Source organism: Alligator mississippiensis, chromosome 5 (assembly GCF_030867095.1).
Source record: "Alligator mississippiensis isolate rAllMis1 chromosome 5, rAllMis1, whole genome shotgun sequence".
Taxonomy (NCBI): Eukaryota; Metazoa; Chordata; order Crocodylia; family Alligatoridae; genus Alligator; species Alligator mississippiensis.
In genome coordinates, this window is record NC_081828.1 from 25953148 (window position 1) to 25976096 (window position 22949).

A 22949-nucleotide genomic window follows, 5' to 3' on the forward strand; every position below is an offset into this window, starting at 1 on the left:
TATGCCTAAAATGTTTTTGAAAAGGTTTATACATAAATCAGTAGATAAAATGATATTTACCTGGAAGTAAAACAAATTACACATAGAAAACAACAAGGTGCTGCATATGAATATAATTGCTATAAATAAATAGTCATTCAGACTGTTTTCAATAAGTCTAGGGGAGTTAGGTGCCCAATTCTCACTGAAAGACAGGCAGATTCCTAAGTTGCTTATGCTCTTTTGAAAATACTGATAAATTTCCCTATGTGCTAAAGCTGAAATATAGTAGAGAATTGACTAGATAAAAGAATCCATTTTTGTGGTAGAACATCAAGATATAAACCACAAAAACATTGAAAGCTTTCTTAAACACGAGTGTCTGTGAGAGATATAGACTAGCTGACAGAGGTGGTTTGTTTGTGCATTAAGGTCAATGCACCAAACAGGTTTATACCATATCATCACATCATAAGCTAAATCTTCTGAGAACAAGGCTTAGCTTTGATGAAGGGATCTTTCACACACATGCAGATGGGAATAAATCACTACAGAAATGCAAAAGCTTCCTTCACATATTAGTGCAGATACTTCATACATTGTAATTTAGGATAATACTGGAAAGTTTTTTAACCTCTTACATATAATGTAGGATGCAACACAAGAGATGATAAAGGAATCCAGAAAACATGGCAAGGATGTGAGCCCATAAGAGAAAGGACAATTATTTTGAAAGAAATAAATATGAATAATATTTCTTGCCACTGAAGTTTTAGCTGATACTTGTCTTTTGAACAGGCACCACCAGATTAATAACTTGAACTTTTTTCCTAGAAGATTTTTTTAATATTACTTAAGCATGTGTTTAAAAATATATATTTAGGCCCCAATCTTGAACACATTTATACACAAAGCTAACTTTTCCCTGTTGATTTCAATGAAAATATTCATAATAGTAAAGTTAAGCACTTGCATAAAGTTTGCTGGATTGGGTTCTTATTGAAACAGAAAGAATCATTGCAGCATCTGGTTAAAATTTACTTGCCAGTTTTCCTTAAATTTGATCAGCCTGGTGTCTTTTTCTAATAAACTGCTCACAAATGTTTGCTGTATTAAATGACAATTTTAAGGTCTAAACCATTTACAAAATAGAATCCATTTAAATCTTTTATTCTGGCCTTTGTGATTTAATAAAGTTTGTTTAGAGATCATCCTTGAAAGCCACATAAGAAACTTTGCACAATAAAGCCAGACCTACAAAAGTTATGCACATGGGGAATTTAAGTAAGTCTGTGTGTTCAGGGGTTTCTTTGCAAGCTTAAGTCCAAATTTTGCAAAGTTAAGAAACTCTGCCCAAATTGTGTTTCTTGTATTTCAAAACTGATTCCATTCTGCAGTCAACAAGCAATGCTTTTTTGTTGCAGAGTCACCCCAACCATTCAAGGTGTGGGCTGATAGGAATATTTTTCCTGAAGAACAAATACAAAAAGGGTGTTCAAATTTCAAGTAATTTTCTGTCTCATGGAAAAATCTGTGATTCTTGTTTTTCCATTCCAAAGGCAACACAAACAAGAATTTTCAAAATTATCAAATTCCAGCAAAAAAACACACTTTAGTTTGATTGAAATATTGTATATCATGTCAATATGTAACATTTATTTTAAATGTAATGCTTATATAATATAAAATAAAATAATTGAAACACAAATTAATTTTGAAATGGAAAACCCTAAGTGTTTCATTTGGCTAAGGAACATTTTGATCTTTTGGAATACTTCATTCCATTTTTTTTAATTGGTCATAACAGATGCATTTCCTTCAAAAGTTTTGTTTTTATCAATTCAGCATTTTCTGCCAAAAAATGTTCTAGCCGATAATTTCCAATCAGCTCTCTTTAAAATATTGAAGTAGTTCCCCTCATATTTTTATGTACTTACATATCAGATCAGTAGCATACATTGCTTTAAACATTATTTTCAGTTAATATCTTAGTGATATACACCTATCTCCACAAAAAAAAAAAAAAATCCTTAGCATTGATATGGTTCTACTGACTGGGAAGGCATTTTTCCTCACCATCAGATTGCTTGGAACAAGACAAAAATCCAGCAGGGATGCTCAGGAGTTGATGTTTAAAATGTGTCGGGTCTGTAAAAGGCACATGTCTATTATATTTCACAGGAGGTTATGTTCCCTAATAAACCAGAGTTAGAAATGAATGAGGGTTACCTACGACACCAGGGGAACAGACTAGAGACTCCTAATATCTTGTATTGGGAAGGAGATAACTTCCCTTTTCCCCCCAGCTCCTTATCTCTCTTACAGGACAGAGTAGAGAGGTTTTAGCAAGCAGCTGGGAACCAGCTGGGAAGAAATTCCACTAGGTGGAAACAATTTATGAAGGAATTATAACCTGCTTTGTGCCAGTTATTGCTGTAGTTCCCAGACAAGTTAAATTAATAAAATTATGGCCTAATTAAGTCATTTCATTATATTTTGTCTTTTCTTTTTCTGTGTGAACTGGCCAACCATGGCATGTCAGCATTAGCTGTAAACTCTTATTAATGAAATATTATTTGATTAATACAGTTCTGTGAGCTATATCTATCTGACAAATATATTTTACCATCTCCTTTTACACCAGAAAGAAAGTAGAGGAATCCAAGCAAAATGGAACGGTCTCCTAGCTTCTGACTTTTCCTAGAATGAGTTTTTTCTCCAATGACAGAGAAGCAAGGGGACAGAGGCACTGAATACTATATTAGTATTGTGTTGCCAACTCTCAGGTTTTGTCTCAAGTCTCACAACATTTGGAGATTTGCTTAAGGCTCCAGATCTTTTAGGCATGGGATTACATGAGAATCTCAGTATTCATATTTAAAACATTAAAAAAAAAAAGACATTTCTTGGTCCTATGGTTGGAGAGAAATGCTTGGAAACCAGGGCTGCCTATATACATGCTTGGAGGTAGAGGGGAGGTGTGTTTTAATTAGAAAGGTTCCTGGAAAGCAGCTCTAATTAAAACAGCTCACCACCATGTGTATTAAGCCCCCACCTCCACATTTCAAAATGGGCACAAGGGCACTTTAACTAAAGCTCACTTGACAAAATGTAAAGTGCCCCCGCAGCTGTTTTCAAACATGGGGAATATTGATACATGTGACGATGAGGAGAAGCTGGAGCGTTGTAATTGGAGCACGGGGCAGACTCCAGGCATCGATTCTGCTCTGATGAGCTGTGATTAGAATGCCAACGAGCATGTCTGTGGGCAACCCAGAACCCTAAAGACAAAGGCAAATCCAGAAGGCAAATGAAGAGGCTGTTACATTTCTTATTTTTAAAAGCTCATGTATATTATTTTTTAAACCTAATGATTTATTACACAATCTCTGTTTCAAGAGAGATCTGGCCCATTGGTTTTTAATGTATGATTTTTCAGAACAGGCAGTAGTGTACTTGACTGACCAATTCCAACCATGATGAGCAGGGATTTTAATGGCAAAAGCAACAGCAATTTGCAAGTGTAGTGAGCTCCCCTTGCAGAACACCAGTGCAAACAGCTATACTGTAGACACATTCCTACAACTGCTTGTTGTTCTTACTTGAATTAGTAGGACTGAGCACCTTAATTCATTCCTAAAATAATTTACTTAGCCTATCAATCAGAAAGCATTTATTCCAGCCCAAGCCAAGTGACAAGAAATATTGAGGTTATCTTGCTAACAAAGAAAACTCCCTTATAACTTGAAAGGTACCTTTTCTTTTTGTTGGACAAGGAAGCCAACATGTTTAAAATGTTCCATCCAAGCAGTTTAAAAGAGATTAAAGGTTCCAAGCTATTCACATGTTTGAAGTTTTTTTTGTATGGACCCTATGAAGAAAAGGCACCCACACACACAAAGCCTCTTTTAAACTCTTGTGCAGATGTCAGACATAATAACTAACCATGAACTTTCCAGAACATTAAGCAACATTATGTTAGCCTCTTCAAAATGGGTGAGGCAAACAGCTTGTTCCAACATCCTCCCACACATACAAACATAGTGACCTGGAGAGCTAGCAGAACATATAACAGCCTTGTAAAGGGCTTAACAACTTCCACACTCCCTATGTGCACCTGGTAGGCTCCTTCCTCTGCCCAAGCAATACACCTTTTCACTCTTTATGATGCTGAGCCTTGAAGGCATAATGCAGCCTGTAACGCAACAGAACAAGACAAACCACGTTAAAACAAAAGTTCTCTTCTGCTCCTGTGCCCTGCCTCCTAAGTGGGAGATAAGCGGGGTTAAATCATAAGAAGAAAATCAAATTAAACATTTGGTCTTGCTCCTCAGATGGCACCTTTATTACAAATGTTAAGTCCAGATTGATGTCTCCTAGCCCCTGAAAATAAAGGGTTGTACCAGAAACGATGACAGATGCTTACATTTACCAGCATTAACAGATGCCACTTTAATAAAGATAGCATCAGAATGAACCCCCTGGCTTGAATTTCATAAAGTTTGTTAAGGAAATATTTTGGAGAGTGAGGGAGAAACTATGTTTTAATGATGTTCACATGTTTCCCTGAAGAATGAAAGCTGATATGTGCGGGCATCGAAAGCATTACATGCTAATTTCATTAAAGTGGGGGAGGGTACTTATAAAAAGCACAAAAGTAAACGCTATTGACCCCACTGGCAAAAGGCCGAGAAGGAACCTGTGCTGGGAAGCTGAGACTTTTCGCCTTTCTGACAACAAAGTAGGTGATGGCTGTCTTGAAAATTTATAGTATCATTTTATTTATAGCAGATGTCCCCTTAAAGCAAACATTTTTGCTTTATGCTACACAAATCTTATGGATAATTGCAAACGTAATGTGGAGTTTCAGTCATGCTGCAGACATCCACAGTATTTTCTATAATGGATTATGAACAAAAAGAAGGGGAAAATGCCCTGATACTGATCTATGGCTGAAAGATAAAGGGATAATCAAAACAAGACTTCTGTCAATGCTTTTTAGAGATTTGTTTTAAGGAGAAAAGGTAAAAGTTGAAGCTGTGTATGGAGTCCACTAATTAAATCATCATTTATCCCCAAAGAGTCTTGCAGTTCGGATGAAAATGACCATATGCCGAAGTAAGCCTTAACTAGTAGTATACTTAGTTATGGCCATGGACCTAAACCCTGAGATTTCATTTGGGATATTTTTACTGTTGTTAATTTTAGGGAAACATTGTTCAAATCACTTGTTCTACCAAACTAAGTAAACCAAGCCCACACCCTCAATTCCATTTGCTCAGTTGAAACTGTGTGCTAAGTCTCTTGTCTCTTTAAAGTATGGTGACCTTGTTAGCTACACAGTCACTGCTAAACTACATTGTATAGGAATTTCAATCTCTCAAGTTTAGCAAAGAAATAAAGAGCAATTAAAGTAGAAAATAGATTCTGCCAGAAAAGTTTCAGTCATAAATATAACTGGATAAAAAGAAATAACCATTTCCTCCATCAGGCTTTTAATTTTCCATGTTACAGCCCATCCAGTTTCAAATATAGAGCCTGATTCTGCAAACCCCTTGTGAACAGAACTCCTGTTGATGAAATGTTTGCTTCTTTAATTGTTCCCCTAATTAGTGAAGTTCAAGATGGAGTACTTCATGAATTTTTGGAAACTGCAATACAAATGGATAAAACCAATACTTCTGTGGATTCGCTGTTCATTATGCATGGATTGTAACAATGCACATTTCAAAAAGAAAGTCATTAAAGTAATGCTGCTGTTCTGTTTTTGCAGGTCTTCGTGACAGTTTAAGCAATAAAATGGTTTAATCTCTCTGGATTGCAACAACACAAATCTGTGACAAAGACAGGAGATTGACAGAATTTGTAATAATATATTTTTACTTATGTCATAAATTTGTAATTTCAAGGACATGATTCTACAATGACCCCATTGCAACATTGTGTAGGCATTGTTCTACACTGATTTGCATTAATGTCTACAGAAGCATTTCCCTCACTAGGACTGCTTCAGAGAGGATGCTTGCTATTAAAATTCTGGTCACAGACGAGGGTTAAAATATCTCTAACCTTTACAAATGTATTATGTGGCACTACTGACTTAGCTTTTATTCCAGATAAAATCTATAACAAATTCTTTGTGTGACAGGAGAAGAACATGATTCTGTATTAAATTCAGATGATAGAGATGCATTCCTCTGCTTGTACTTTCAAAATGTTTTGGATATAATAACAATAGGATATGCTTTCTAGTCCATTACAGCTAGAAAACCTTAACATCTATTCAATTTGTGTTTGTCCTGATTTGCCTTGATAAGTTTTTTCTTAAACAGAAGAAGAGTCTATAGCAACAGTATTAAGAATTCAATTAATTTCCAATGTTGGTCACAACAGTCAGAAGACAAGAAATTCATTTGTTATGGCTGGCAACCTAAAATTAGCCAGTTGCAGTGGAAGTCTGGGTAGATACTGAATAGTTCGCTAAATTTATAGTCTTTTTGTACAGTTTTGTATATGAACATTATTATCATTTGCTTGTTCATCTTTGTTCTAGGAGGGTAGTCATTTGTTCCTTGCTTATGTTACACTAAATTAGGATTCCCAGTGGTCAGCTCAGGTGCACTGCCCAGTGCTTCCTATGAAATATATAGTTTTTATGTAATTCCTATACAGCCTAACATTGTGCAAGATGCTAAGGATAATTTGTGAGGTATAAAAGCATTAATTTTTAAGTTGGATACATAGGTTTAATCCTGAAACCAGGGAGAGAGAGAGTCTAGGGAGAGAGACAGAATGTCTTCATTCCTTGACAATGGATACCTGGAACACAGGAGTTACTAAGACTAGCTTCACAGGTAATCCACTTGGTTTGATGAGCAGCTAGGCTAGATATAAAGAAGGAAACAGCCTACTGATGTTGGCAAATATGTTACCAGAAAACAAAACATGGAGAGTCCTTCCCATCACTCACTAAGCTGGAGAATTGATTCAGAGATCAAGGCAGGTATATTCACCTCATATTAATCAGTTGGTACACCTGTGGGAACTAGCTAGCAGGGTGGCATGTCAAGAAGCTTGGCTGTCTTCAGTTTTCATACTCTGGGTAGTGCCTCTTGGGTGGAAATTTCACACTTTGAAGTAAGATAGTTCCTCAGTCATGGCTAGCGCCTATTTACTGTTAAGGGAAAATTAAGAGAAGGAGGTTTTATTGTTTTGGACAATTCTATAGTCAGTGCAACAAGATTTCCTGAATAGTAGGGTTGATCTTAAACCGAATAATATAGCCTGAGGCCCATAACATACTAGTACAGGTTCTAGTTTATTCTTACATAAAAAAAAATGTGTTGTGTTATATGGGCTGATGCACCATACTAACTGCACCCCCCCCCTTTTCAAAACTGTAAATCCACCCATGCTTATGACTAGTGGCAGCTGAATTCATATAACAACTGCTGTGAGATGAGTTCAGTATTTATTACATACTTGTCACAAACCAACAATATTTTGAAGTGTTCATGGGGTGTCATGAATGTTTTCTTGAGTTTGCTTTCTGATATGACACATATTGCCTCTCTATATGTAACAGCAAGCTGCATTTAGCCTTATCATTATTATGTCTGCATGAATTGTGGTATTTGATATGAATGTACTTTTTTGTTTCATGTTTTGGCCAGGACTGTTTAGTTAGGCAATGATTAACTTAATTTTCCTTCCCTATTTACACTTGAGAGAAGTAATCACTGAGAATTAACGTCTGACATTGGTATGTTTAATGCCCAGTCAAATAGATCCTTGTGGACATGGTGATGCAACTGAGACAGGTCAACCCAGACACTGATGAATCTACATTTTTAAAAGGAGAGACCTGTAGCAAGAAAAAACACCTGGCTATTCAGGTAAGGCCATATTTCACACCGGGGAAATTAAGTGAGAGATAATATTCATAGGATATGTATGAAAGGATGTAAATATATTGCAAATACTCCCTGGGTCATAACTGGATCAGGAAAGACTTGTGGTCTGCTAAACAGATACACCCTTGAAGGGAGGGAGAGAGGAGGGCAGGGAGTTGTATGTATAGTATGGGCTCCCTAAGACTCAAATGCATAATGAATGTAAATGACCAATGTAAGTAAGAAACCATACTTAAGCCTTGCCATAAGGACAAGGGTTCTTCCAAGGTGGGGGGGATGGAAATCTGTCATTTCTGAGCACATGACCAGACAAGTGTGTGGTTTCTTTACCTGGCAAAATCCCCTCCAAGAGCTGGCGAGACTTGGGGGATGTGGTAAATCTGGGGTGCCGTCAGTTAGGGAGGTGACTTCTGGAGCATCTCAGTCTGCTCTCAGTGGCCAAGCAGCAGACAGCAGAGAACAATTGGGGACTAAAGGATGCTCCTGAAGGTGTAACAATACCCCAGGTGTCTCTCTCAAAGGTGCATCTGACTGAATCCGGGGTCAAGGTGAGTCACATTGCTATATGCTTTCTGTTTCTTCCCTTTCTTCTGGATTACATGAATGGGTCAAAGGAGCTAGTGACTGCACGTACAGTAGTACAAGCACGCATTTGGGTCAGTGATGGGAGTATACTACCATATAGGAGTTTGCTGGTGAGCCTCAATAGTGTTGCAGCTCTGTCTTTACATCTCTTGAGTGCTTGCGAAGGGTAGGCTTACTCACAACCTTCTGGGTAGGCAGATTGAGCATCTTGGTTCCCCTCTGCAGGTTGCTACCAGCCTGACATGGCTAAAGCTGACTTATAGCTATAATGAAGATTGAATAGCAACAGATATGTAGATAGATTATAGAGAGGTGGGGCAAAAAATTATGGAGAGCAAGTCCTAGATTGGTGCACTGATTTGCTGCAGGGGATAGCATCTTGCTGCACAGGGTTTGCCCTGCCATAAAAGCAGTATGCAACTGGGAAAGAACAGAGCCCCTTAGTAACCCTCAGAAAATTGCCCTTCCAGCCCTCCATAGATATCTCTGCATAGCTATGTAAATGTAGACAGCAGATAAGTAGATATTTTGACATTAAGATATAGATGAATAGAAGTTAATGACTTTCAGAGGTGCTGAGAACCCACAGTTTCAATCAGACCTGATCCAAACCAATTAAAATCAGTGGGAGAAGCCCCATTTATGTCAGTGAAGGTTGAAAAATAGCCATTGACTTCACAAGAAGTTACAAATTCTCAATATCTCTGCAAATCAGGCCAACACTGTAGCCAAACATGATCTTTGTAAAATAAAGTATTTGATCTGTGATAAAAGTGCAATGTTTTCTGCAAGAACAGCAACTCTTAAGTCTCTGACAGGATGACAAAACCTTTTTGAAGCGAAACTTTTTCTGTTAACTTCATAGGTACTTCTGCCTGAACACTACAGCACTGAGCTCAAAATGGCTAAGAAGTGTCATCTAGACAGAAATATCTAATCCTGCTGGCAGAATTCTCACTGAATTTACCAGCAGTTCGATGTACAAATGGGTTACTGGAACAGATCCAAAATTTGGTTTTTGTCTTCTTGTCAAAATAATATAAAGTCTTACAGCTAGACCATGAAAGAATGAGGTGTGCAAGAACAGACCATTAGGCCCTTGCATATTTTTCAGGGGTTTTGTGTATAAAATGTAGATAATGACACTGACCTCCCTTGTAAAGCATAATGTTATCTTTGCTAATAAAAAAATAATTTCATTCAGGCATCAAGAGCCAGACCTAAAATTCATGAAGACTCCCACTGATTACCATGGACTTTGAATCCACTCCTGATGCTCCTTAAACCAATATCATGAAGAGATTAATAAACTAGAAATGATGCTAATGAAAATTAATGCAATTCTCACCAGAGAAGAAGCTTAAGTTTCTTACCAGAAAAGAATGACTCACTTTGTAAAAATGTAGGCCATGTTTGCTCACACTGTGCCTGTTTGTATGTGTATATATATGTGTGTATAAATAATACACAGAAATAAATACATAGGGATACAGATATAAATTTGTGGTGAAACAGAAGGAGAGAAAATTCAGCCAGCTTTAATCCTCTTTCTGGGGTTGCCCAATTCAGTTGAATCCAATTGGGCTAGTCCGAAATTATAGGGTAATAATGAAAAAGGTAAAAAGATATGTTAGAAATAATATTTTATATGATTTCAACCTCCACTTTTACTGGGGGCTGGTTTTTCTCTCTATATAACAACAACATTCCCTATTTTCATAGCAGTTTGCTGCCTGCTTCCTAGAGGCAGAACAAACAAAATACAATAGAATTGCTATCTACTTTTGGCAGAAAAATAATTATCTTTTAATGTAACAAGCATTATTTATTTTTCTACTTCATTTTCTGTAGCACATTTTTAGTAAGTCCAGTCTATCATTTTATCTACAAGGACAAATTCAGCCCTGGTATCAGTACATGAAATTGTATTGAAGTCAATAGAGTTGTCTTTTTTTGACATGTATTTTTTCCCACAGCCTCTCTGTCTCTCCTTTTGTCATATATAGTCATGTCAGTTTTATTCAAGATAAATAGACTCTCAGTATTAGCCAGATTCTGTGAGGTGCTGGGTGCCTTAAACTCTAAGTGACTTCAAAGGGCAAGCTCATCACCTCCTAAGATTTGGCTCTAGCTGCAGATTTTTTTAAATTCTCCATACTTACTCTAGGAAATGCTTTGAATAGTACAAATATTGAGGTTAGCAAACTGCCAAAGCCAGCTTTAGCAAATTTTGGATGGGTCTCTGAAACAGTTGTGCTGGGTTTGGTCTTGGTTTGGTTTTATGGCCCTCACCGTACCCCAGATGTAATCTTTTTTTTTCTTTTTTTTTTTTTTTGGTCAACACAGTTATGTCAACATACATGAGACTGGCATAAAGATTGTGGGGAGGACTAATGGGGTGATTCTTTGGACTAAATACCAAGACTTTCATGAAAGATAATGCTTATCCCTGCTTGTGCATGCACATGCTTACATGTGTATGTTGAAAAATAGGATTTTTATATCCTACCTGTCCTTCATCATTTTTAAATATCCCAAGCAAGATCAAGGGCTAAAAACATACCTTTGCAAGATCAAGGGCTAAAAACATACCTTTTCTTCCTTGTATGGAAACTGATAACCTCCTTCACATTTCTAAAGGAAAATCTGGGGAATGGGACTCTTCATTGTAGTTTTTTCTCGGGGAAGGTCTAAAGTTAGATTTTGCTCAGTGAAAATTTGTAAAATTTGCCAGCTATTGTATATAACTTAGCCCTATGTTGAAGTAAACTGACTGTGTGGATTTGCATTTCTCAAGCACCGGAAAAGGAGAATAATAGCAGTGGGATGCTCTAAGCTGTGCCAAGACTGGCAGAGCAAAATTCTGTTCTGCATTGCACCCTCCAGCCCTTTTTCCTCAATGTGACCTCTACACTGAGAAGGCACTCAGCTGTACTTCATTTGCTCCTATAGGCAGTTCCCTGAAATACTGCTTCAGACTCAATAAATCTGGCCCAGAGTATCCAAATGATCTTATATCTGTACTGCTGAAAGTATCTATTATTGAGAAGCACAGAATGAACATCACAGGCACGGATGGAAGTAATGTTTTGTCTCATGATCAGCCCCCTGAAAGCACTCTTCAGCCATGCCCCGATAGAAGTGCGCAGCTGCAGAGCACTTTAAATTTGCCTGATCGTGTGACAAATGAACCCTCATTAACAAGTGGAGCACCTTCCTTAACTTCTGTTAGTGCCAGCCCAGGGGCAGGGTTAAGATCATAAAGCCCAGCCCCACCCTGGGTGCTGTCTTCAGGATGGAAGTGGGGAAAGGAAGGGGAGGGAGCTTGGTCTGGGGTTTGCCTTGCCTACACTGGAGGGGGGAGGTGTGCAGATTGGAGGCCAACCAAGGTAGGGGGGACTCCAATCCACCCCCTTCCCCAGTACAGACTGGGCAAACAACAGACAGAGCTCCCTCCACTCTCTTCCCCCTCCCCACCCCGCATCCTAAAGACAGCACCAGAGTTGGGAGGAGCAGAGTGGGGCTAGAGGAAAGAAGCTGCAGACATGCCGGTGGCTCCAAAGTGGAGCTCAATTCTCCACCCCCACAGACACAGCAGAGAACATCTATTGGGTTGGCAGGGGGGAAGAGGGGTCCCTGAAATTCATGGTGCTTCCTGTGAAGCACCATGAGTTACAGTAGGGAGCTGCACATCTGTCAGCACCCAATGTTGCATTTCTTTTTCCAGGAGTTCACGAAGATGAACATCTGCACAAATCCTATCTGACATAGGTTTGTCCTGTCCTGCTTAGGAAAGTATATATATTAGAATAAATATTAATAGTGAAACAATGCAAGGGATATTGTAACCGGAGAATGATGAGGTAACTAAAAGTTAGGTATGCTTTATACCCTTCATGAAGAAATTTCTCTGCCTTACATAATACAGTGGGAAAGGCTAACCTTGCTGCTAAAATTCAATCTCAGATATCGCTTCTCTGCAAAAATAAATGTGATGAATTAAAAAGTAAGCGTTGCATCAGGAAATGTGAAGAATGTTTGAATTCCTGAGCAAACAGAAAACCCTAACCCAGAAAAAATCTTTCAATAATGGTTTACTGATTTGTTTGACCTTAAAGTTCTTCTTTGCAATGTTGTTGATTTCTGCCTATCAGCTCTCTGTTTTAAAATCTGCTTCTAAGCAGAGCATTTTGGCAATATGCAAAGTAGTTTTAATGAAAAAGGGCATCCTGAAGTCACTTTGGGGGCTGAAAGGTTTAATTTATGCAAGTGCTAATATTAGTATCTTTCCAAATTATTCCAATGGCTCCTGAAACAGGGAAGAGGACCTGATCTCTCCAAATGAGAAGTGAGAGAAATGGACATTTATGCTGCAGTTCTCTTCCTTCCCACTTAGTTAAGGGACATCTGTTTTTTTAACTAAAGAAAGAAGAAATGTATTTCATAGACTTCATAGATTACAGAGACATTAGGGCTGGAAGGGACCTCGGAAGATCACCATTTAGGAGAAGCTCAGAAGAAAACATCTAGTCAAAACTTTTAAAGTGAGAATTTCAAAACCAGCAGATTTAGACACTGCATTCCCATTATTTTTATGGTTAAGAGGCCTTCAAATTCCTGACAATCTCAAAGTCTTCTTCAGAGTTCCCCTTCAAAAATTGAGAGAAAAAGTAGGTACTGCAGGCACTTCAGTTTACCTCCTATTCTGTTTGCCTGCATGCAGATATATCAAATGATGGTCTTAAGAGGAAACAAGCAGAAAATGTCAGATACAGACGAATTCCAGAAAAAATACCAAAAGACTAGTGGGTAAGTTGGTCAGTGAGAAAGGTCTACCTGCCTTCCTTCAGAACCAGAGCCTAAGATGAAAGAGATGCTAAGCCATTACAAATCACCAACTAAGGATAAGTACAGACATTCAAAAAGTCCCTGGCGGAAGTGCCCCAGACCCCTCTCCCCACAGCTCCCCCACCTGGGCTGCACAGCAGTGCAGTGCAGCAAGGGCAGCTGCAGGGAGAGACCCCAGAGCCCTCCCCCTACAAGCTCCTCTCCCAGCCAGGCAGCAGCTCGCTCCTGCCTAGCCAGGGCTGCTGTGGGAGGAAGAGACCCCAGCAACAACCCCTCTCCTTGCAGCTCCCCTGTCCAGGCTATGCTGGGTACAGCCCAGTAGGGGCAGCTGCATTAAGAAAGACCCTGGAGCCCTTTCTCCGTAGCCCCTCCCCCTCAACTGGGCTGCAGGCTGCAGTGTGCTGCAGGGCCAGGACAGCTGCAGGGACAGAAACTCCCTTCCCCCACCTCTGCCACTGCCCTTGGCAAGGCTGTGTGCTGGGCTGGAATCAGAGGCTGTCACACACTAGGGTCAGTGACACCCAAGCGGGCAGGGCCAGCCCAGGTTTGGGCAGAGCAAATGAGCTCTGCTTGAGGATAGAGTGCAGCCCTGCACAACACTGCCTGGGAAGGCAGTAATTGCACTCAAAGTTAACCCTCAATGAGATCTGGCACAGACATTCAATAAAGTGCTCTAACAGAAAGTGCTTTAGGTTAGTACACATCCATCCAGGGTTAGCTCAGAGCATGATCCATCATTTTTAAGCACTCTCAAAGCCATGAACTGTTCAGTTACTTCCTTAGAGTGCTAAAGCATGACATGTAATGTCTGTACCCAGCCTAAGAGAAGAAAGAAAGAGCATCAGTGGCAGCTGCATGAGGAGAGAGACTGCACAGATATTCAGGCCCTTGGAACTAGAGGGTTTTTCTGAGGCATCTGGTTCTGCTTAAACTTTGAGAGGGATGATGAACAGAAACTGAGGTATGAGGACATTGCAGATTTAACTTAACTTTCCTGTGCTTGCTATGTACCTTTGGGAAATGGGGAATATATCTGGAAAGAGTAGTTTGAAGTCACGTTAATGAACCATTAGGCACATTTTAGGAGTGAAAAAGGTGCTGCAAGGGCCTGTCCTGTTGCCAAGGTTAGAAACAGAAGGTTGCTACCCTAAAAGAGCAATGAACTGCAGAGTTTCACTTGGAGAGAGATGAAGCCAAACCTGTCTCCTGAGGGCTTGCGCTCATGCAAAGGGATATAAGATATCTTTTACTCTGCATGGGAATGAGTAGAGAGAGGTAGTTAGCTGTTGTGTTAGTCTGAAATCAGGAAGAAGGCAGGATGGGGTAGTACCCTGGAGACTAACTACTTCAGAATAGCATAGAAATCCGGTTTAAAGTGGAGTGAGTTCCAGTTTGGAAAAAGAATAAGTAGATGCCTGCTATTTGAACACAGGAAGAGGAACAAAGGAAAAACTAGAGGACAGACTACAGGTGCAGTTCACCCTTGAGCCATCACAGCAATTAATGTGCATATAGTCAGAGGAAAGGGACCTATTTTTTTAGAAAACAAATAAAATGATGCCTTTGTCTTTATTATTTATTCACAGTTCTAAAGATAGTTACATTGGTAACTTTGAAAATGCAATACAATCTATTTGGTGTTTACAAATCCCCTGCCCTCATGGAGTCTAGGTAGATTTGATCTGTTTTAGTCTGCTGCTCCAAAAAATGATCTGATAAAGCCATACAAGTTGCCACATGGTAATATCAAGCTATACAATCTGATGTGTTTGGTCCAGTTTTAAGGAACTCACTATGAATTTCAATTTGAAATCTGGAATATGAGTAGATGGAATGTCTAAAATTAAGGATTTTTGAAATAGGTATATTAGTTACAAAACTGAATTTCACATAAAGCCAAACTGATTTTTTATTACTTAATATACATTTCATTAGGCATCTTTTAAACTCTTTTATTGATGAACTCATATATGTATGTACATATATTTTATCTCTCTCCATTGAAAATAGTAAAACACTAGGCACTTTATAAATGTAAAGTTATTTTGGTCAACAGAAACTACTACTGGCTCTTTGGGCTGGTTGAAAGAGAAAAACTAATCCAAATTTTAAAATTTAAAGTTCTTTTAAATGTAAAAAGCTCCACAACTAATCCCTTTGTTTTTAAAAAAAAGATTTTACACATTTTCTTCCCCTGACTTTTCTTAGTTTTCAAAAATATTATTGCAAATCATTTTGATAATGTTTCTGATGTTTTCAATAATGTTTGTGTAGATATATTTAAAAAATGCACAGAAGTTTTCATGAAGAGACAAGCCTTCCAAACATTTTTATTTTTCACGTGCAAATGTGAGGTTTTATACATGTTGTGGTGGCATATATATTTTTTTGCAAGACCAACCTATCCTACCTTCCCTTGACATGTGGCCATATACTTACCTTGACAATACAAGAAACAACTAATAGACTAAGAGAGAAAAAGAAATCTTGCAAGCCAGAAAAAAAATTAACATAACAACAATGTTGGTTATAATAGATTCTTGCAGAGATTTCTCCTTATTACTTACACTCTGAAGGGAGTTGTAGATTTGCTCATGGGGATTGCTGACAAGGAACAGAGGTGTCACAATGATTTAATTTCCTACCAACTAATTCTCCATGAGCTTGTGTGAAAACTACTGTTAGTTCTATTCTATTCCAAAGTTTATTGTGCTCATCATCACAGTAGAATCCAAGAGCTTTTACTAGTACATTAAGCAACATGAATGGCATCTGTCGCATGTTTCTTCTCTCATTCTCTCTCCAGCGGGAGAAGTAAGAGCAGTAAAATGTTTTGGGTGTGTTTGTTTTATGTATATATGGTTAACACTGCAAAAGTCAATGTCAAAAAATGTGCCTTGAACTGGGAGTAGGTGGTAGTGCATTATTGCATGGTCCTTAGCTCCTGGGAGAGTTCATTCTAGTCTCAGATCAGCCTGCAAGAAAGTTGCACCCTTACTGTAAAAGCCATTGTGCCAAAGAGTGAAGGTGTTAACTGGTTATTAAGCACAGTCTGGAGCTTTAGTCAATCTTTTAAATATCCTGGGAAAGTCATGCAAAAGACTAAGTTGCCATGTATATTGTTTGTTAACAATAATCGACGATCATGCTATTACAGTCTCTCAAAAATGCCAGAAAGCAGGGGACCCGATTCCAATTTCACTGCCTCATTAACCTTGCAAGTTTAACTCTACTGGGTCCAGTTTGTTGCCACCCTGTATTTTGGGTAGCTATTTCTATATGTGCAAGAAAAGTGCAACTTTTTTACTATTCTAATTTTGTAACATCTTATGCTAACTTTATGCTGGTGTAAATGGCTGCACAAAGAGTACAATGACAAATTAAAACCCTTAACTGTAGCTTTGTCCTTCCCCATTTACAATGGGAAGGGGTAATGGAACCAGGCCTCAGTTTTCCTGCCTGGTATTTTGATGTAATTTTTTGCAAAATACATTAAAATAAGAAAGAGGTTAGTGAAACCCTATTTGTTTAACTATATGTTTAGAGGATTTTTTATGAGGGACAAAATGCTGCTGTTTTGTGTAGCCCACCTATCAAAGCAGAATAGAAATGCTAATACCAGATTTAGATAATGAAGAATGTGCTTTTCACAGGACCAAGCTGAAATTTTCCCACTCGATAAACTGAAGCAAATCTTTATTTTATATTGAGAACAGTCTCCTTTTGGTAAGAGAAAATGACATTTTTCTGCCAGGTCCTTGAACTGTTTTACAAGCTTGTATTTCTCTGCTTGTAGCACCTAATACACCTTAAAATCACTGAGGGCCAGATCCTATCATCTTACCCTTAAGATTAAGTCTCAAAAATGCAACAAAGAGGGAGAAAATCCACCCACCTTTTGTATGAATGTTTTTCAGGGACACAACACAATGGCACCTAAGTCCACTTTGGTTCTAAATCCCTCATACCCTGGGTCATTCAAAATGCCCAGTGCAGCCTTGCTGCAGGTCCTATATTTATGCTGTCATTGGGAACTTGTAAAAGGAAAAAACCCTTCATAATAGGTACAGAGCAGAGGTGTAATGATGCAGCCACACACCTGGGGCAGTTGTAACTTCTGGTTGCCAATGTGCCACTGGTGTGATTGCATGACAACATCAAAAGCCATTTTTTGTGGCCTCGCCAAAGTCCATGCCAGGCCAGCTCCCGCATCATCCTGCCCTAGTTACATCACTGGTACAGAGGGTTAATTAATTATAACATTACATACATGTGACTAAAAACCTTGGGTGTTTATTTTATCAGTCACATTTCTTCTCTCACTTTCCTTCTATCTCCTTCCTTCTTTGTACCCTCTTTCAAAACACATTGTTCACTTTTACTAGACCATAATTCTGGATTTTCTTTAAATCTATTACTTCTGTTCTTTAACTAATGAGACTGAATGAAGCTCTTGCTTGACCATATCCTGTCTCAGTCTGGTAAAAAATGTGTTTTGCTTCTTTTTGAGCTGGGTTATTACCATTGAGCTGGCATTGAGCAATGTGTTGAGGCCATTTATATGCAGATAATCTGCTGTCCTCCTCCTTTCAGTAGAGGCCATAAATTAGCATTCAATTTTTGCTACGTTTTGTCAGTTTTTTAAATTCATTTCATATGTATTTACTCTCACATCAATCTCAGTTGTTCTCCAGTTTGTGCCATATTGTGGCAGTTTTTTAGCTATTCCTGATTATTTTCTCTTACGTTATGCCTTTATTAAAAGACTTAAATTCTTCTAACACTTCTTTGCTTAATGGAATTAAGTTCATTCCACATGCATTGCCTGTCTGTCTCAATGGGCCTTCTTTATACCACACTCTCTGGAGCTCTGATTTAAGTTCTCCCTTTTTTAAACAGAATTTGTCTTCCATTCTTTTACTGGACACACTTGGTATACCTTGAACAGTGTATTAGGAATAGTGAACACCAAATACTGAAGATACTGGTTTGATTGCCTTTAAAAAGTACAGTTTCATTTCTTTTGCTTTTCTCCCATGGTTGTGTATGTTCCAAAATCATATCCTTTGCCCTGTGTTTTTGTGGGAAGAATTGAGGGGTATAATGACCAATAGCTGAAACAGCAAAAATTTCAAAATGCAGATATGGCCAATTAGCCAAAACAGAAACTTTTGGTAGGAATTAAAGGGGTTTTTAATATTTTTGTCATGGGGCTAAGGAAACTTTAAAAGACTTTATTTGGTCATAGTACAGAATGGGGGTGGGGAGTGAGGAGGTAGAGTCTGGTATAATAAGGTTTTGGTGGGGTAAGACTGTTTTCCACCCAGCTCTAGTCTGGACCTCCCTTCACTAGTAGTCATAAAAGCTATCCTGCCTTCTACTTAACCCAGACAATGTATCTACATTAGTCAGAGTCAGTAGTTAGTTTTCCCTAGAGCGGCAGCCCTGTGCCCTTCTGTTAGAGCTGGCCACAACACGGGGTTTGTAATTGACTAGGATGTGGTTGTTGTTGGGTGAGGGGGCAGGGGTCCTGCTTTGCTTCTGAAATCTGTTTTCAATCCAGATTGGTCCAAACCATTTTTTTTTTTTTAATTTCCAGTGAAGCTCCCTGGCCCTGTGGCTGCTCAAAAGAAAGGAAAATGGCTCTTGTCACTTTTAATGCTACTATCAGCCACAAATTGGACAATAATATCAGTTACATTGAGTAGCTAAAGGAAGCTCCCATGATCCTCACCTCCAGAACAGACCTCTCAGGGGCTTACTCTGGCCTGGACAACTACAGCTTTTCTAGATCCACAGCTCTGGAGCAGCCTTGTGCTATGACGTTCCTTCCCCTTCCTTCCAGGTCAGCCGCTAGCTCCCCTCCGAAGTCCTTCCCTGAGAGAGCCCTGCCTTGGATTCAAGGATTCCAAGAAAACTTCTTCAGACCTGAGATATTTTACCAGCTCAAGAAACTAGCATGTTCCAATTAGTCCCTTTTTTGGCAAAATACTTTACTAGATCTGCCTCTATTCTCATCAAACTTTGATCCTTTCCAGAAAGACACCAAGTATCCTTTTACTTGCTATGATGTCTACAGGAAATCAGTCAGATATACATCTCTCCCTTAATCTTTCTTGTGGAAGTAATCAGCTTCCAGACCAGGCTGGATATGCTTCAAGAAGAAACTTTTGATATTTTTATTTCAGCTTTTGATATTTTTATTTCTGCAAACTTAATATGTATGAATATTTCTGAAAAGATTCTAGGGGCTGTTATTCTATTCAAGCCGGTTTTCTTATTACGTAGGTGGGTGAGGTTTAAACTTAATAATAAACTAATAATTATGTAAAAATAATGTTTAATAAGTATGTAATAATCATGTTTAATAATAAACTAATAAACTTAATAATAATCTAATAAATATGTGCACAATAATGACAAAATAAATCCTCTATATGCCTCTATAGATATTTGTCCTCTAAACCAACTTTGTTTTTCTCCTATAAGTTTGGCAACTTTGAGTCAATTTTGTGACTAGTCTTTCTGACATTTTCCTTTTTAGACATCCTAACCTTGGTGCTTTTTTATTTTACTAGACAACTTAATGTTTTTTTCAGTTGCAGAACAAGGACATTCAAATCAATTGTATTAAAATACCTTTTCCAATCTTTGCCCTTTTCTCTGAATTAACTGAACCTAAACCTGTTAGAATCATAGAAATTATAGTAAACTAGGGCTGGAAGGGACCCCTTGCTCAAGACAAGATCATCTCTGTCTGTGTTGTATGTCCTTTGTGGGTGAAGACCACATTCAGCGGGAGAAGGGAAGGGAAGAAGAGAGAAAAGAAGTGGGAAAGAAAAAGGGAAGGAGAAAAGAGAAAAGGAGAAAGAAGGAAAAGGAGAAAAAAGGGAAAGGGAAGAGAATGAAGGGGGCTGGAAGCTAGGTCACATAAGTATATAGGTGACTTATAAGTCCAATCTTTGCTTTGAACAACCTGCTGCAGCAGGGGCAGGAAAGTGATGAGGACTGGATATGGGAGGTTTTCATTCTCCTGGCTGCCCATTTCTTCATTGCTTCTGCTGTGCATTCCTGTTCAAAGGCCAATGCTCCATTTTGGATTTCGGACCTCCAGGATGGATGGTCACAAGCAATTTGCTCCCGCAACTCTGGGTCGATGCTGAAACTCTTTAGGGACCCCTTTAGGGTGTCCTTGTACCATTTCTTCCTTGTACCACAAAAGCGTACTATAGTTTGCCATAGAAGACTTCCTGTGGCAGGCGAGTGGCAGGCGTAAGGCAGGGTCGGAAGTATGATGGCTTTGTAAACCTTCTGATGATGTTTTGTCAACATTCTGATGCCTCTGCAGTCCCAGACTGACTTAGGGAGTCTGCCAAAGGCCATGCTAGCTTTCACGAATCTCACATTGACTTAATCATCAATGTGGACAGCACAGGAGAATATGCTGCTTAGATAGACAAACTTGTTGACCATCGACAGTTGTTGGCTTTTAACTGAGATGTGTGGTTCCCAGGGTGTTATGCCAGGTGCAGCTTGAAACTTCACTTCGGTCTTCATCAAACTTCTAGTGAGTCCAAAGTTGTCACAGGCTAACGAGTGTAGGTCCATGAATCGTTGCATGTCAGCCTATGAGCCTGCACATAACACACAATAATCAGCAAAGAGGAAATCATGAAGTGTGGCTGTCTGGACTTTGGAGCTCACTTGGAGCCTACACAGGTTGAAGATGTCTCCGTCAAAACGGTATCTGATCCTCATACCAAGGTCATCATCTTGGAAGGCGTCCAACAGCATAGCAGAGAATATCATGCTGAAGAGGGTAGGTGTGAGCACATAGCCCTTCTTGATGCCATTTGTGACCGAAAAGGAGTCAAAGCATTTGCCAATCACAAAGATGTGTGCCATCATGCCATTGTGGAACTGTCGAACCATATTGATGAATTTTTCAGGTCATCCGTAGTTCTTCATGATTTTCCAGAGGCCTTAGCAATTCACCATGTTGAAGGCTTTGGTTAGATCAAAGAATGCTAGGAGATGGTCAACATTCTGTTCCTGGCACTTTTCTTGAAGCTGCCAGGCTGCAAACACCATGTCAGTAGTTCTGCATCCTTTTCTGACTCTCAGGCAGTAGGTCATTTAGATGGTTGGTCAGCCAGTTGAGGAGGACTCTTGCCAGTACCTTTCCGGCAGTTGAAAGGAGGGAAATGTCTCTGTAGTTGTCACAGAGTTGGCGATTTCCCTTCTTCTTGTACAGATGGATGATGGAGGCATCCTTGAATTCTTGGAGGACTACTTCTTGTGACCACATACCGCAGAAGATCTCAGTTAGTTTCTCCATAAGGCTGTAACCACCTGATTTGTAGTCCTCCACTGGAATCATGTCAGCTCCAGGACCTTTGCCACTAGACATACTGTTGTATTTCTGTCTAAGCTGTGTTAAACAAATGTTTTTAACTTTAAAGATTACAAATATTCTGATAAATTCTTCTCTGGTTCCTCTAAGTGGATATAGTTTCCAAAATGTAATCACAACATTTCCACCTCAAAACTCTTACTATCCATTTTCCTTCTTCCTCATCCTTTCCTGCTCTGCAATCTCTGTTATTCCCAAGATCTGTTTTCCCTCTCCTTATGTTCATTTTTGATGGTCTTCATGGGACCAAACATGTCAGGTGTCACTACTACTGCTTTATCCAAATCTAGCACACTGTGCTTCTCATGTTAGATGTATATCAGAATCCATTGTGAGCTAGATCAGGGAAAATGCAATATACCTTCAGGCAGCACAGACAAAGCAGTGATTTTCAACCTTAGACTCAAGACATCACTCCATAACTTTTGTGAATTAAGTGGCACCCCTTTAAACAAATTAACATATTTTTATAATGCTTACCTGCTTGAAGAGGGCTGCACCTCCTCCTTCCTAGCCTATCAGGGCAAAGCCTAAGCTTCAGTGAGGGCATCTATACATGTGCTTTACTGCAGAGTTGACCAATTAGCTCTTCAGTAAAGCTTTATTCTCTATATGTGCAGCACTCTTAGGCTGGAGTAAACTAATTAACTCCACCATAGGACTGTGCTGCCCAACACAAGTACTATCACACAACACACATGGAGACACTGATGGAGCTGCCTGGGGCACAAGGGCCCTACAGTGCAGGGCTGCCTGCTGGCTAACCCCTCACTGTAGCATCCTCATGCCTCATCCAGCCCCTCCGCAGCACACTGAACCAGGGTGGGAGCAGCTCCAGGCTGGCAGGTTGACCCCCCCCAAGACCTTTGGCAGCTGAGGTTGTGCTGCCCTGGCTCAATGTGCTGAGGTCCTGGATGTGAATGTGTAAATGCTGCACCCAGGAGCAATAAACTCCAGCGCAAACTGTACCAGACTTTATTGCGTTGAATTAATAGTACATGCAGATGTACCCAGTGAGTATGGGATGAGGATTGGCTGGAAGGGAAGAGCCTTAACTCCTCACAAGAATCTGGATTATCTCACTTATCTCTTCATTCCTGTTGACACCCCTCAAAGCCATGGATGGCACTCTGGTTGAGAATCTCTGCTTTAAGGCATAAGATAAGCACTGTTAGACCTACTGAATCATAAAAGAGTCTTCAAATCTAGTG

General features: G+C 39.2%; 1 long non-coding RNA gene across 1 annotated transcript in view; it reads left to right on the plus strand.

Moving 5' to 3' along the window:
- LOC132250753 (uncharacterized) overlaps positions 1 to 19933 on the plus strand; it is a 45619-nt gene extending 25686 nt beyond the window's left edge. Inside the window, exons 2-3 of the long non-coding RNA XR_009462355.1 lie at positions 7759 to 7874; positions 18925 to 19933. This is a non-coding gene — a long non-coding RNA (uncharacterized LOC132250753). The remainder of the gene's footprint in view (positions 1 to 7758; positions 7875 to 18924) is intronic.
- Positions 19934 to 22949: the final 3016 nt, after the last annotated feature.